We start from the raw sequence: 17855 nt of genomic DNA, 5'->3' as shown, positions 1-17855 counted from the left end.
TGGCAGTCAGCCAATGGTTCTCCACCATTGATGGACGAGTGGGAGCCTATAGTTACTTTTTTTTTTTACGGGACAGAGTTTAGCCCCGCCTCCGGTGGGCACTAAGCCCCACCCCCATTATTTTGTTGGCCTGTGGCCCGCCGTGCCTCCTGCAGCGGTGGCTATCAAGGGGTGCAAACCATTGATCATTCACCATAGATGATTGTTGTGCCATTAATGGTAATCATTGATGGACCCTTCGATGGTAACCATTGATGGACACCCAACCGATGGCCATCCCTACTGCAGTTTGCACATGTGCAGTAGCACACCAGGTTGGAGGTCGCACCTCTCTGCGGAACCTGGGTCCTAGTAGAGAGGAGACCGTGCCAGAGCACTCTGGGCCTGATTCAGACTTGGGAATAGAGAGATATCTCTCTCAGCTGATCATCTTGGTGAAACCATGCTGCACTGCAGGTGGGGCAGATTTAAAATGTTCAGAGAGATTTAGATTTGGGAGGAGTGTTTCCAAACTGACATCCAAATTGTAGAGTAATAATAAACCTGTGCCATATTTGTGGGCTACATGCAAAAGCAGCCAGTATTTACCCCACATGTAAAAAAATTTATGTATTTACACCCCTTGCATTGCAATATGGTTTGTTCAGGTTCACAGTTGAGAGAGATATCTCTCTCTATTTCCATGTCTGAATCAGGCCCTCTGCTCTCTAACAAAAAGAAGTATGCATATCACTTAATGTAATATAGCTGTAATGCTAATGAATTTAATACTATCAGATGGAGATGTCAATATGCTGCTGATGGTGACCATCACTGTGTATCTTTGCTCCAGCTTTCCAGTGACTGAAAGAGCTATTTTTTAAGAGGCATAACTTGTGACTGTCCACTGCATTGGAGGTTCCTGAGCGGTGACTGGAAGGTGGATTCAGTGGCATGGAGATGTTTTGTCCTATGGGCGTGCTATGGGAGTGTTGTGAGTCTGTTGCAGGAGTGGTTGCAGACTCATATGCTTAATCACATACTTTGGAGGCCATATTCTTGTAGTATGGTGTTGGCGCAACTTCCAGTGGGGCTTCCGGCGGTTGCGACTGAAGGTGCACAAATGGGGGATCTCAGTCCTTGCACACTCAGACGCACACCAGGAAAGGGCTTATCCTAGTATTACTATAACGTCACAGACGTGATTACGGCAAAACATGCAAATACGGCACAACCAGTGGCGGCTGCAGAAGTGGGGTTGCAGCGCAGTCCAAAATTCAAATAGGGGAGTCACCAACTGTTACCCCAAACGCTGCCAAACATCGCCGGACGGGACTCACTGGCAGTTGGTGTGTCTCCCCTATTTGAATTTTGGACTGTACTGCAGCCTCACCTCTGGAACCTCCACTGTGCCTGAATCAAGCCCAAATAGTGGAAAAAAATCTTTCCAGGACACAACCAGAGCGGCAGAATGTATAACATAACCAAAGCAGTAAAGCACCAAAGGTAAATATCCATGTGCTGTTTTTCTGTACCTTTATTACTTTGGTTGCTAATGACGTTGGGAGAATTTTAAAATCACAAGATATTGCTATATCTGTTGTGTTTTAACTGAATTTGAGATGTTGTTCCATGCAATTATATATTGTGGAGTATTTGTATGTAACCCTGCATATCAGTTACAGCTGAGATTAATTGTTCCAGTTATGACTCTTTCTCTACTTAAAAGCGCATTTGATTTGTTTGGAAAGCTGCACATAAACAGCATCTTGTAGTGGTGACAGGATCTTAAGTTTGAATAAGCAGAACACATATTTCACTAGTCAAGATGGACTTTATAAGCAATCTCCTTTGTAAATGTACTGTATTAGGCTTTTATCAGCGACAACTAGGTGTTTCAACACTTAAACAAGCCCCGCAGCAAGATTCTTTTGAAGAACATTGATAGAGATACAACACTGTGTTGTTCTGTCCTAAATCAACACTTGAAAATGTCAGTCCCACTCATTCCCGATCACATGACATTCTGTATGCAAGAGAGCTTCTTGTCTGACTTTTCTGTGGTCCTTTATTTCTGTCTGTCCAGCACTGGTCTTGCCTATCGCATTGACCATGAGTAATTTGATTCAGTACTGGACCACCTACCCATGGCACTCCTGCAAGTGCTCTGCGGCACCCCAAGGTACCACGACACCCAGTTTGGGAACCCCTGCACTGAAGTATTTCACATATATTTAGGTTATGAAAATGGAGAAAAACAAATCAACTTTTATATTTAAAAGTATAAGACATAATCAGAACCTGATAAAGACTCCATGGTACCCTAGGCAGGATACTGGTTTGGGCCCTCATCTCTCACCTCCTGTTATAATAAACCCACATAAAAACATATTACGCTAACCCAGGACCCTCAGCACACACTGGTCCCTAGACAAGGACTGCCCAATAGATGACCTGGCTCTGAACATAACCAACTCTGGGCCTGATTCAGAGCCGCTCGTAATCGGCCGCTCGTTCGCTATGAGCGATGTTCGCACAACTGCGCATGCATATGGGTCGTAATGCGCATGCGCAAACCAGTCATTGCGGTCGGAAATCGTGCGCTCGCAAAACAGCGAGGGGCTGCTAATTTGATTGACAGAATGTACCGTTTGTGGGTGGTAATAGGGGAAGGTGCTTGAAAATGGGGGAGTGGAGATCCGAACGCAGGCGTGCCTAACGGTAAAAAGGGCGGTTAATGGGAGTGCATAATTAGTAAAGGAGCGTCATCGACCACGTGATTTGGTTGTCTTTTAGCCTGAACTGCTCGCAGTGATTGCAGAAGGAAAAACCTACCACAAGCACTGCGAGCAGTTCAGATGCCTTTCGATGTACTCGATTAATCAAATAAATACCAGAGATGACGTGTGATGCGAACGGCGTCTTTACAAAATAGCGAGCGCATTTTTCGTTCGCTCGCTCAGACATAGAGGCTTCCACAACCCTCAATTTAAATAGCGCCCCCTTTTTTGGAACGGCCGTCCGCAAATAGCGTCCGGCTCTGAATCAGGCCCTCTGTTTAATATAACTTATGGACCAACCAAATTATTTCCCCAGTAAACAAAAACATTGGGCCTGATTCAGAGCCACTCGTAAGCGGCCGCTCGTTCGCTCCGAGCGATGTTTGCTCAACTGCACATGCATACGGATCATTATACGCATGCGCGAACCAGTCAGTGAAATTCATGTACTCGCAAAATAGCGAATGCCTGATAATTTGAGGGACAGAAAGAGGCGTATGTGGGTGGTAACAGGGGAAGGTGCTTGAAAACGGGGAGTGGAGATCCGATCGCAGGCATGCTTAAAGGTCAAAACGGGCGTTTTATGGGTGTGCATAATTAAAACAGCAGCGTCATTGACCAAGTCACTGGGTTATTTTATAGCCAAAACTGCTCGCAAAATTGTGGTAGCAAAAACCAACCACAAGAATAGCGAGCAGCTCATACCCTGGTCGATGTACTTGATTAATCTAATAAATAGCGGACATGACGTAGGATGCGAGCGGCCAGGGGGCGTAGTTTCCCTAAAAACGACCGCAAGTTTAGTTCGCTCGTTCAGACCTAGAGGCGTGAACAGACCGCAAACAGCGAACGGTTAATTTGAATAGCCACCCCTATTTTCAGGACGAGCGAGCGCTAATTGCATCCGGCTCTGAATCAGGCCCATGGAGCGCTGAATAAGTACCAGCTGGATGTCAAATGTTCCCAATAGCACACAAACTGACTAATATAATAAATCATAAAAAATAAAAAAAAAACAAAGACTGTGCTATTTCTAAATAAATGACAATTAAAATAACAATAACCCCAATATAAAAATTATAAAGTAAAATGGAAATGAAATATCGATGTGCTAAATAATATGATATTGGTTACATATACAGTATTTGCTCAAACATTTGTCTGGTTCATGAATAAAGTTGTTAAAGCAAAGTGTATATAGTTGATAGGAAAAAATTATATTCTCCAAATATGCAGCTACTAGCCGCAAATTCAGAGCTGTTCATCCAGATTGTACCTTTCTGGTATCATTAATTACCACATAAGGAATGATTTCTCCAAGGACATCTTTATTTTTATTATTTTTTTATTACCAGTTATTTATATAGCGCACACATATTCCGCAGCGCTTTACAGAGAATATTTGGCCATTCACATCAGTCCCTGCCCCAGTGGAGCTTACAGTCTATGGGCCTGATTTAGAGCCGCTCGTTAGCGGCAGTACGCTCGTTCCCCGAACGAGCGAGAAAATGTTAATTCCTGTGCTCGCTCGAAAGTTTGCTCGTAGCTATTCTTCCGCCCCAAAGTCTTCCAACCCCTCCTCTAGCTAACGAGCGAGCAAAATTGCGACCGGCCATCTCCCAATTTGGTTGCAGGGAACGCTCGCACAAGTACAAACCGGAAGTGGGCCTGTCAGATTTCGATTACCTGCTCGTTCATTCTGCATACATACTTTAATCGTATCATGCCAATCAATATATTAATTAACTTAATTGCTCTTCACATGTTTGCAATCCGTTTTTTTTTCATTTTTCAATCAACTTTATTGTTGTCCGTGTGTGGCATTTTACCCGCAGAATACGTACGGTTTCCACAATGGTTTACTTTTTCATAAAAACATGTTGTAACCAATTATTATTTTGTTTTCGTGTGTTTAGGATATTCCTATTTTCAGATATAAAATGTATTTATTTAAATTAGCTTACGCATGTCACTGCATGAAGCCTATCATAATTCACATTAGATTTTGGAGCCTGAAGGACACATGACTCATACAAGAACCAATACAATGGTTCCTGTTAATTTCCAAAGTACATTAGCCAATCAAAAGTTTTCTCTGCCCTTTATTAAAACTGTTTTTGGCAAAAAAAATCATTGCCATCATGAGAGCCTCCGCATTTACAAGACGGGAGCTGTTCGTCCTCACAGAGGTTATGGACCAGAGGATCACCAGCCAGCCTCCCCCCATCACCAACCGGGCCAAGCGATCGGCCTATGCGGAGGTTCGCCACCACCTGCGCTCCTTCGGCTCACGCCGTAATATAGGCCAATTAGAGCGCAGGTGGTCTGATCTGCGGTGCCGCACCCCCCGCTTGCTGGCATGTTTTCGGCAGCAGATCGCTGCAAGTAAGTTTTTTTTTTTGTTTGGTGGATTTGTTTTATGCCCTATCTGCGTGTGCTTGTTTACAGTATAGCCCTGTTTGTTTGTTGCGGCCCTATCTGCGTGTGCATGTTTGTTTTCAGTATAGCCCTGTTTTTGCTTTTTTGACATGTCTGTGTGTGCATGTTTGTTTTCAGTATAGCCCTGTTTTTACGTTTTTGACATGTCTGTGTGTGCATGTTTGTTTTCAGTATAGCCCTGTTTTTGCTTTTTTGACATGTCTGTGTGTGCATGTTTGCCTGTTTTAGAATGTTTCTTTTTTTGGGGTGTGGGAAATTTGGCTTCCACACCCCCCCTTCCCTAAAAATATTTAAACATTTTTCATTAATCATTTAGGGGCTGAACGCAGAATCCTGGCTCGCCGCAGAGTTCAGCGCCGGGCTCGGCCCCAGCCGCCGCCGACCAGCCCGAGCCCATCTCCCCAACCTTCCCCCAATTCCCCCTCCACCCCTGCCCGGCCAATAGGTGAGGCCCCTCCCTCTCCCAATTTGCCCCACCCCCAAAATTCATCCTCCCCTCCAACCCCCCCTCTCTTTTCTTCACCCTCCCCTCCAACCCCCCCTCTCTTTTCTTCACCCTCCCCTCCACCACCCCCTCGATTTTCTGGACCCTCCACAATTTCAGCCCTCTCCCCTCCCTCAACCCACCAGCACAGGCCCACCTCCGAGGAGGAGGAGGATGGAGTTCAACCCAGACCATCCAGCCCAATGACCGGTATGTTTACCTTTCTTTTGTTGTAATAAATCCTTTTGAATTGTATATACAATGTCTGGGATATTTTCCACTGATACATCTCACCCATGTGAAAACACTCATTCTTGGTGTTTTGTGCTTTACCCTAACAAGGCTACTGTGTCCTTTTTGGTTCGCCTTTTTGTGTGTTCATTTCAAATTTATTATTGATACCATCTTAGCATTTGCCTTGTTTTTTTTTTGGATCACCAAACTGGATCTTGTTTGCAACTAGATTTATTTGTTTATTTTGTTGTTTACACTTATAATGTAAGGTGTCATTTTCTTAAGGATCCCTTTTTTTTATACCAACAGCGGACCAGAGGCGGATGCATGCTATGCAGGAGGGCTTGGCCGCCTTGCGAGGCCACATTATTTCGATGCTCGTGGTCCTTGACCACATGTCGGCACTCCTTCGGAGCTGATTTGTTTTTTTGTTTTGTTTTTATTGTGTTTGTTTCGCAAAATAAAATAGCGTTGGATGTTAACGAGTCTCATTTCTTGTCTGAAAATATTTCATTGTTTAACCTTCCCTAAGTCCACTATTTGGTCATGTTATTTAAAGTAAGGTAAATTAGATTGTACAAAGCGCTAGAAAGTATGTAAGCTGCCACATTAAACACCTCACCATACCAATAGGTTTGTGGCTAAACCAACAGTTTGTGGTTTTTCGTGTGGTGGGTAATGTAAATAGAAACTGAAACCTGCTTAGGCCTCTTTTTTATCAGACTACTGATTCACCCTAAGACCTTTGTTGTTTTTTCTAAGCCACAAAGCACGTTCAAAGACTTTACAATTTCACACATTACAGGATACAGCATTCTGAAAGGTGGCATTTTGGGAGACAGGTTACACGTGCTTGTAATGTGTAAATAAACAGTCTTTTGAATGGAAAACAAAACTTTAATACACAGCAAACACAAACAGAAAGTGAATTGTGACAAGCAATTCACACAGTGAAAACACACTACAAAAATCAACCTACACCAAACTCAAAAAAAACAAGCAACACCAAGAACTGTTGAAATAAGTAGCAGGCCAACAGGAATCCACAAATGAGGCGATGAAAAAATATGGCAACAAGTTAGTTCCAATGTGGCCACATGTATACAATTTAGTGGATCAGGTAGTAGGCATCGTTTTTACATGGTTTGAAAAGGAAGACAAGAATAAAAAATGAAAACCAAGATTAAAAAGGCACATTCCAATCGTACATGTAGACATTGGGACAATTAAGTAAAGGTTTGACAATAATTGCCTGAAAAAGCGGGCCACCACATCATCGCGTATGGCCCCCCCACATACTGGCCTCCGACCAACCTTGGGGGGGCCATCCTGAGGTAAGGCATCCTCTGGCTGCATTGGGACACCACTCCTTATGGCGATGTTGTGAAAGATCCCACACAGGACCACAATTTTCGAAACCATAGCCGGCAAATACATGAGTTCGCCACCAGAGCGGTGGAGGCATCTAAATCGGCCTTTTAAATGGCCGATACAGCGCTCCACCACCTGCCTGGTGGCTGTAAGTGCGGAATTATACTCACTTTGTGGCCCTGGTGTGGGAGCCAAATAAGGAGTGAGCAGCCAGGGCATGCAAGGGTAGCCACTGTCTCCTGTGAAATAAAAAATAAACAGTCAGGATCACTGTGTATCAAGCTTGGCAATGGTTACAACTAAAGGTCTCCACTTACCCAGAAGCCACGCATCACCAGCTTTTAGGTTGTTTAATTTATGCCAAATCCCTGATTGCCGGATGACGAATGAGTCATGTGCACTCCCGGGTAATTTTGCATTCAGGGACAGGATCTGGAGGGAGGCATCACATACCACCATTACATTAAGGGAGTGATAGTGCTTTCGGTTTCGAAAAATGGCCTCCAGCCGTGCTGGAGGCTGCAGTGGTATATGAGTACCATCCACAACCCCTATGATGTGTGGGAAGCCAGCTATTTGGTAAAAATTGGCCTTCGCCACACTAAGGGAACCCATATCCAATGGCATGTTAATAAAATGATGGAGGTGCTTGAAAAGGGCCTCCATCACTGCCCTCAGGATCCTTGAAAATGAGGATTGCGAGATTCCAGCCACTATTCCCACCGTGGTTTGAAAGGATCCTGAGGCACAGAAATGTAACACCGCCATTAATTGTGTAAGTGGTGGTATTGCTGTAGGACTGTCAATTTGCCGCTCAAGATCACTCTCTATTAATGAGAGAGTGTATATGATGATTTTTGGAGGAAGACGGTATCGTCGTAAAACCTCATCATCGGGCATTCCAAAAAGGGTGACACGTGTTCTAAATATCTTGGGCCTTGCACGCCTACGATGCCTACGCCTGGGACGAGATTGAGGTTGGTCGGGTTCTGGAAGCATGGCCAAAACAATACGACCAACATCAACCTGAAATGGGAAGCCAGGTAGTTATTTTTGGAGAAAAAGGTAAAGACAAAAATATACTTATCTTATGTTAAAATTCCAAAGATGCTTACATGCCGGGGTATGGTCATGAGTGCAACAACCTACATTTCCAAATTTGAAATTCCGGTTAGTATTTTTGGTGGACATATTTGATTCTTTAACAAAAAACAAAATGCGTTAAAAGATAGGGGGGAGCACACATTATTTTGAACATCAAACCTACTTTGAGAGGCCAAAAAAGAATGTGCAAATTTCTACCCAAAAAAACATTAGTGTGCTAAATATTTCGCAATTTGGTGAAGGAGAATAAGGAAACATTAGTGCGCTAAATAGTTCGCATTTGGCGAAGGAGAATAAGGAAACATTAGTTTGCTAAATAGTTCACATTTGTCCCTTGAAAAATCCCGAAACAAAAAATGCAAATAACTGACGCTATATTTAGTGTTAAGACATGATATGCCCTAAAAAACAGAAGACATGAATGTTCCAAATATATGCGAAGACCCACACATCAAATTCGTCAAATAATGTTAAAAACAAACTTACCAAAAGTCGAACAATAAGTCACAGTCCAAAAACTTCTCTTGGGCCAAGCAAAAATAACTGTTAAAAAAAACAACAATTATTAAAATGCAGAAATTCGGATTGTAGAACCCTTATTTTTTAAAGGACATGAAAAAAATACTTACACACAAAAAAACTAACAGAAAATATCCGCACTTAAAAAAACCGAACGCAAAATATCCCCCCCAAAAAAAGCACCAACTACACCTCCCAAAAAACGCCTCACAACCACTAATCCCGCCAACAATCCACGACTACACACGATACCTCCAACAGTCAACACCAGCCACCTCGACTCGAGTCGCCCATATCCATAAATAGTTTTTTTTTTCCCGCTCAAATTAAGGACGGATCATAGAAGCACACAATCAATGATGCGAACCAAAATAAAGGACGCATGTATAAATATGTCACGGAAAAGCCAAAACGGTCTGGTGTAGTTCAAGTGGTTTTGAACAAAATGTCTACAGACCAGCAAAACGATGGCCAAGAGGCGCCCGGTAAGTACTTCTCTCTTTCTGTTTCAAGGATTTGTTAGACCCCAAATTTATAGATAGTTGGACATGTAAATGATATTTTTTTTTTAATTGAAAGGTGTGGAGGATGCCATGGAAGAGGCTGCTGGGCCGAGTATGCCAACCAAAGAAAGCAAAAAAAAAAGGCAGCCACAATTCACAATAAAGGAGATGGAGGTTTTGGTTCAAAGGTGTGTTGACACCCTGCCACAGGCAGATCGGAATATGGGTTCAAGCCAGAAGTGGAAAATGTGGGAGGAGATAGCCAGTGCTGTCAATAGGGTTGGTGAGTTTGAACGTCTAGCCCGGGATGTCAAATCACGGTACGGCAAGGGGACAGGTGGGGGTCCCACCCCTGTGTCATTGGAGCTGAATGACTTGGAAGAGCTGGCACAGGTGTGTGTGCAGTATGAGGAGGTGTTTGGCGTGTCCAACATGGATACGGACATGCCAGACTTTGCGGCTCCTCATGTTGTCCCAGGTAAATGTTGTTCTGTTACAAAGTAAAAAATGTGTTTGTGACAATATGTAGATTGTAATGTTCCTCTTTTCTCTTTTTCCTCACAGAGACACAGGCGGATGAGTCTGCTCCAGAGGGGAGCCGTGGCCGCAGAATTTCTGCTGGCTCTGCAGGAGAGGAAGCAGTAGATCCGGCTGGGGACCCTGCAGAAGCCAGTCCAGGGCAATCCCCCTCGCAGGCAGTGGCCCTCCTCACGGATCTCAATTTTAAATCGGATCACCACACGGAGATTCTGCTGAGGATGGACGCCAGTCTGCTATGGGTGGCGGAGGCCATGGAGCAAAAAGCTGCGGCCAACGTGACCATTGGTCAGGCCCTGGCGGAAAATACCAGGGCCAACATCCGAATTGCCAATGCCCTGGAGCAGCTCGTTCGCCAGCACATGGTGGAGCCGGCCTCCCTTTCTGCCAGAACATCAGGATCCTCCACCTCTGGCACAACAACAGCCATCCCTCAAAATGTGCCTAGCCCTCTGCCTAGTCCAGAGGCCACAACATCTGCCTCTGGAGAGGCCAGCCAAAGGACATCCCGGACCCGGTCAGACTCCCACCCTACCCCAGCCAAACGGGGCAAAAAGCGATGACAGCACTGGCTAATTTTCCCACAATCCTTCTGTGCTTGACCCATATTCCTTAAGGGCCAAAACTTCCCTCTCCTTTCTTGTGAATTGATTTTAATGTGTGTTATTTTATTTTGGCCAAATGCCATTCTTGTTTTTTATTTAATTATGTCATTTTTTGTGACGTTATCCAGACCTGCAAAGTGGCCAATGGCCTGGAAAAACAAAAAATGTGTTTTCCAAAAATAAAACAATCAAATTATTCAGCATTGTATTGTGACATTATTCCAAAAATTTATTTTAGGTAATCCCGGCACCCCAAATTTTTTATTTTTTAAAAAAACTAAAAAAAAAGGGTTAAAAACCATTTGGGAGTTTAAAGGCACACTTTTCCATTTAAAAATGTTGGTGAAATTTCTGTGAACATTAAAAATGTAGCAAAAACACAAACATGATGACAATATTGTTGCAATAACAGAAACCCCTAAACCAAAATAATGAAAAATTTTTGACACCAAAAATGGTACGCTAATTGATTGTCTAATCCTGAAATTAGCAGCTGAGTATTTCACCTGCATACGGTTTTGGGCTTCCACCCAAAAAATAGTGGCTAAACACATTACAAGCAAGTTTGGTAATCAAAGCTGATTGTTTATCTGTTTAAATTTAAAACATCGATGAAACATTGAGGAGGCTCGGGGAGGGGGACGAGACCATCGCCATTGTGGTAGAGTATACCAGACCCCAAGCTGTGCGAGCAGTTTGAACGGAAAGTGGATCAGACAGTGACGTATGACTCGTTCCGATCACATTTGACGTTAGCATGAGATAATTTAAGGACGCCCACAAAATGCCTCGACACGCCTGCGTTTTCCCATCTCCACCCCCGTCACCGCCCAAAAACGGCCTGTTCTGTCAATCACATTTGACAGGTCACTTCCTGTTCGCTATTTGACGAACGACTAAAAAAAAGATCGCAATCAGCCGTACACACATGCGCTGTGTAACACCGGCGCATGCGTGGTTTCACAACATCGGGACGCTACGAGCGTACTGCTGCTAATGAGCGGCTCTGAATGAGGGCCTATGTTCCCTATCACATGCGCGCACACACACACACACACTAGGGCTAATTTGTGTTGGGAGCCAATTAACCTATCAGTATATTTTTGGAGTGTGGGAGGAAACGGAGTACCCGGAGAAACCCACGCAAGCACAGGGAGCATATACAAACTCCACACAGGTAGGGCCGTGGTGGGAATTTAACCCATGACCTTAGTGCTGTGAGGTAGTAATGCTAACCATTACACCGTCTGTGCTGCCCAATATTCTTTATATATACTCCGTACTTAGGGCCTGATTCAGCAGTGCACGTAAATGCCCTGCTGATCGTAGATTCCTGATTATCAGGTATCTGTGCGTACGCAGGATCTATTCTACGCATGTGCAGAATGGGTCCTGCGTGATCGCACGCAGGCCCCCATATGCCTCTGCCCGATTGACAGGCAGAGGCGTTTACAGGGCGGTGTGGGGCGGGGAATGCTTGTGTTCCTGGAAATGGGGGCGTGTCACCCCCATGGATGCAGATTACTGGCTTTGCAAGCCGGCCAGCCTGCGTAAACTGAGGGTTACTCAGCTGGCCGGTGCCGTCCAACAATGCGACCAATTGTCGCGATGGCGATCCTAGGCTGCGATTTAATTTGCCTCGTTAGACACCTCCTGCTGCATTCGCATTTTAGCAAGGACGGAATTGTGAAGCTGCTTGTGTGCGGCTTTGCAATTCCGTCCTCTGCTGAATCAGCCCTTTATAATTATGATAATAGTCATCTTTCTGTTGAAAATTTCAGTGCAGACATCAATAGACAAATTAATTAGTTCTTAGTATGTCTATAAATCATTTCTGCTTGTTTATAGGATGTAAATCAATTCACAAATAGGTCCTTATATGTTACCTGTTTAGTGCTTTTATTGTGGTTTGTCTTTTTCTGATTGTTCAGGATTTGTATTTGTGATGACGGGTTTACAAACGTTTCGTTAGTGTGCACACTCCCCTTTAATAAAAACCAAATTGATGTACAGAACACCCACCTAATATGCAATGTGTTCTATTTGTGTAGTTATAGGGGCCTATTCATCATTACATAATAATCAATAGTGATAATTATGTTTTAAACTGGCTGCGTGTTCAAAGTATCTTGCTTAGGCATTAATCATTCATCATTATCTAAAGTATCACTTCCAAAAAGCTGCTCTTTCTGCAGAGTCAGCTTTTCGGAAGTGAGAGACTTTTCTCCTGCTGCTCCAGTCTTCGTAGACTATTCACAGTCTGTCTTCAAACTTTGCATGCGGAGCATGAAGACAGGATGCAAAGGAGAAAAGTGAGAGAAGAGAGATGGGAGAGAGGGGATCGGTATGAAATACCGCCGGACGGTTCCAATACCGACGCTGGAAGACCGGCAGTGAAGATTCCGACAGGTATTTTCTATATTCACTAACCTAATCCCCCCCCTAACCCTCCCTTAGGGGTGCCTAACCCTAACCTCCCCACCAAGTGCTTAACCCGAACCCCCCCCTGTAAGTGCCTAAACCTAACCCCCCCTTACCCGCAGCCTAAAAACCTATGTTTCCCGGGGGGGGGTGCCTAACCCTAACCCCCCCTTTCAGTAGCCTAACCCTAACCCTCTCGGGGGGGTGCCTAACCCTAAGTCCCCCCCTGGGAGCCCCTAACTTAACCTTCCCCCCCTTTGGCTATCCGCGTCCGCTGCCCAGCTTACCTTCGATCGGTATGCCAGGCATCGGGCTCCTGGAGTAGGTAAAATGACAGGCGTCAGGATTTCGACGCCTGTCATTAGAAACCTGCCGGGATTAGACAGTCGGGAAGCTGGCAGTCGGCATTTCGACCGTCGGCTTTCTGACTGCATCCCGGAGAGAGAGGGACCGGCCAGAGTGCTGACACCCACCTCCGGCATGAAGACTCCTCTCATGCAGCGGTGAATGCAGTGCAGCCAGAAGGAGGGACGGGGGTGGAGATGGCAGCTGTAGAACACAGCTGGGGGGGGGGGGGGGGGAAATCTTTGCTGCACAAGCTGCTGTGTAAATGGCGGCTTGTGAAGATATTCGGGGGGCTGCACGCCATCTCAGGGAGGAGCACAGTTTCACTGTCAACTTTCGAAGGAAAAGCATTTTCGGAACTTGATGAATTGCATAATACTACATCCTCATACCAAAATATGGGAACTGTGGAAATTATCGGGGTAGAATTGTAACCAAGAGATATGAGTGATATCTCCTGCTTTACAGGAATGATAAATGGCCCTTACACTAAATATATACAAAGGTATATAACTATATATACTCCTTGAGAAAGGCCAACGGGCCGCAACGCGTTGGAGACTTCCACACCTGCACCAAGATTACTTACCTCTGAACTCTTGAACTTCATCCAACGCTTCACCCGTCCGCTCGCACTTCACCAGTGGAACCCAGAACCACGTCCCGGGTCCCGCAGACCCGCGAGCAGCTGCACACCCCTACGGACACCAGCACCTCTCACACACGGCTGCACCCCCACCAGCTTGCAACACACGCAGCCGTGCCAGCATCAACGTGTGCAACTCCCCAACAGCGTTGGGTCGAGTTCACCACACACAGCCGCCACCCACCACGCCGCAGCTACCGTCGTGGCATGCTCCACTGCCTCGCACAGGGCGAACGCAGACAGCCAGCGGGTGCCCCCTGCCCTGCACCCAAGGGCACGTGGATGGCCCACGGCAGCCCAGCAGAACATCTGCCCCCAACTGGACTTTGAGAAAGCCGCTCTCTGCCACAGAAGTAGAGCATCTACCGGTAGGAACCAACCAGTGACAGTGTGGGACGCCGCCACTGGGGACACCCCCCAACCCCCACAACTAAAGACTGTAGACCATAGGTCCAGCAGGGGAACATGCAGGAGTAAGTACCGCATGTAAAGGAGCCCCCTCAAAGGGTCCACTCACCCTCCATACTCTGGATTGCACCAGATCATCCCCATCGGGCAGCACGCCCCCACGAACTATCCAGAGACAATGAATTCCTGAGGAGCACTGTGCCTCCAACCAAAGTAAGGAACTTGTGTCTACACAACTAAACACTCATTGAATAAATATATCACTTCTACTCACTCACCCAGCAATCTGTGGTTCTTCGCACCCCACCACAAAACACCCACCATAATACACACTGACTACCCAACCCACCACAAAACACCCACCACAATACACACTGACCACCCAACCCTTTCCCTACCACTCCCCTCTCCCCATCCCCACCTCCCCCCCCTCTACACACTACCCAGGAGCGCACGTCAACCCATCCTTATCTAACTAACTTTTAGTAGAAGCAGGTACCCCCACTCACACGCTGCAGCACCAGCCCCCATCCCTCTACTTCCCACCCCAGACGTTCCTTACCATACACCCCCTTACCCCACTCCACCACGAAGCGCATCCTAACCAATCAACTTCCCACATCTTAATATATACAAAAGTAGGTGAAAATTTTACTATTCACAAGCTTTTGTATAAATTAAGAGATGATAAATAGATCTTCAGTATGCAGGGACGTATTTATAATGGGTGCAGGGTGTGCGGTACACACGGACCCCTGGGTCCAGGGGGGGCTGCACCGCACCCTCTGCACCCAAACTTTTTTTTCAAACTTACCTCTCCAATGTCCCACGGAGTAGCGCTGCTGAAAATGCCTGGAAAACGGCCACCGCGGCCATTTTCCCGGCATTTTTGTGCATCTGCAGTAGGAAATCACAGGGAAAGTAGCTGCCACGTCATTTTATCAGTGAACTGTGCATGCGCAGTAGTTTCCGGGCACACTCTAGTGCCCGGAGTCTACTGTTGCTGTCAGTTCGCTGACAGGAGCCGGGGAGAGAGGAGGGGGCCTCGGATGGTGAGTGAACTCGTCCCATGATCTATATCTTTGTCAGATTACTTTTTCGTATTATGGAAGCGCTAAGCAGGGAAGGTTACATATGGGGCCTTAGGGTTGTATTGCATTAAAGTTAATTTCTATAAAGATTAAAACTGGGCTGGTACCTCTTGCATTTCAGAACTTAATTACATTATATATTGCTTTGCTTGCTTCAACATGGGACATTTAATTATCTCCCATGACTGACCTCCTCTGGATTCAGGACACAGGGCTGGGTTTGGCCACATTCTTTTGAAGATGTGGAAGTATGATCATGCCATGGTGGCCTGATATACCCCCTGGGGTATGCCTTGCTATACCCACCCCCACTACCCTTCTCCAAAACACCTTTGAATTGCCAGTAGGACAGTCCTCTACTATACTGGACAGTTGTGATGTATGCATTTGTGATAATTGTTCTCATCATGACTAAAGTATGTATTACCCATAGCAAGTAGCACCCATTTCGCTTTTGGTGGCCCCCTAACCTTCAAAAGGGCCTCACTACTGTTATTTTAATGTAGTAAGTTAAATTAATACATTTAATCAGAGCTATTTTTCTGGAAAAAAAGGTTCTAGGTTCTACAACTGTGGGTGGAGCTACAGGGGGTGGAGCAATAGAAAAACAATTGTATATATATAATATATAAATATATATTGTATGCACACACATATATAATATTTAGGGATCAAAGAAAGGGGTACCAAAACAAGCTTGGATGATTGCGCTCAAACCCTGTATGTTAGGCTACTTGTGGTAGTGATGGAATGAGACCCAAAACATATTTAGTGATCAGTAAGGCTTCATAGCAGGTGGCTGCATTAGTCCGTGTTAGATTCAAAGTGTTAGATTATAAGTGTAATTACAATTTGATAATTAAGACAGAGTTAGGCCGGAGTTAAACTGGAGGAAAACTCAGGGAAAACATCCTCAAAACCAGAACACTTTATGAACGCCATCAAGCAACATACTTTTGTGAGTTACCGAATTCACCATCTGCTGCTGTATGTATATCCAGGAAACTTCTTACTGCACTTGCTGCTTGGACATTGCAAGTACTTCCCTATCTGCATGCTGCTCTTGTTGATTGATCTTTGTTGTTCAAAACACCTCTGACTGGATCGGGTCTGTATATTGTAATTTTTTCCTTCATACTACAGAAAATCCTGTTTGTATTGCCTTTTTCCATTGCATCACATCAATCCACTTTAATCATTCTTTATTTTAATAACTAATTCCTTCTCCCACTACCCACATACGTCTCTTTATATATCACTTTCGGAGCTGCGCTCATACATTAGCAGCACTGTTCTTTTACATGTATTTCTGAACATTTAAGAACTTTTATCCACACTGTCTCTATCACACAGCCTCCACTCTAGTTTTCATCTTATTACCTCGTCCACAGCATGAATGCCCTTTCTTCAAACACCCCCCATATTCAGTGTCCACATAATCCTCTACTTTATCCACCCCCATCCTCCCCCTCAGGTCTTCTCCACTTGCTGTTGCCCCTTTTTTCTCTCATCAGTCTGCTTTCCAACCCCTGCTTCTCTCCCCCACCTTTCCTGTTCCTCCACTCAACCACCTCCCTCCCTCCCTCCATGGCTTTGCTACCCCACCGCTAAGATCCATTCCGTCCTGGTTCTGTCTGTCACCTTCAGGGCTGCCAAGAAAAATTCTGGGCCTGGATATAGCAACATCCTGTGGGACCACAGCATGTTGGGCATGGCTGCACCCATTTGTGGGTGGGTCTTGAATGTGAGATGCACCCACTCAGAGGACCATGGCATAGCACCCAGCAGCTGGGACTAAAGTATTCACTACTGTATTAGGATGGCAGGAGCTGCATTTTTAGAAGGATGTTTTTAGATGCTAAAATGCAACACAAAAAAATTAAAGTGCTACAACTTTATTTTGTACAACTCTCAAGTAAATAACACATAAACAAAATCTATATTCTGTCATAGAGATACTGTAGATGAATGAAGGACTTAAGTTTGACATAACATCAGGTCAACTTAAACACACACATTCCGCTGCAAATATCCTAACCCACTGCTCCATGCTCCTTCCTCACTATCTACCCCATCTGTGTCGCCCCTATCTGTCTGCCCCTCTCCTTTAGAATGTAAGCTCACACAAGCAGGGCCCTCATCCCTCACATGCTTCTCCTACCTCTATTTATAGTATAATTTACTCCTAACTCCCCAATTGGCACCCAACATTTGGTTGCTGAGGCCCTGCTGCTTGTGTTATACAGCTAAGCTATGTTTATAAACCTTGTCCTTGTCCTGCATTGTTTTGTATTACTATTAACTGTTTTTCTTGTGTGCTCATTTATGTACTGTGTAAGGCGATGCTGAACCTTTGTGGCGCCATATAAATAAAGAATAATAATAATAA

The sequence above is a fragment of the Taudactylus pleione genome, unplaced genomic scaffold (assembly GCF_031769625.1).
Source record: "Taudactylus pleione unplaced genomic scaffold, aTauple2 ptg000201l, whole genome shotgun sequence".
In the NCBI taxonomy this organism is placed as follows: Eukaryota; Metazoa; Chordata; class Amphibia; order Anura; family Myobatrachidae; genus Taudactylus; species Taudactylus pleione.
Note: the sequence above shows the minus strand (reverse complement) of the source record.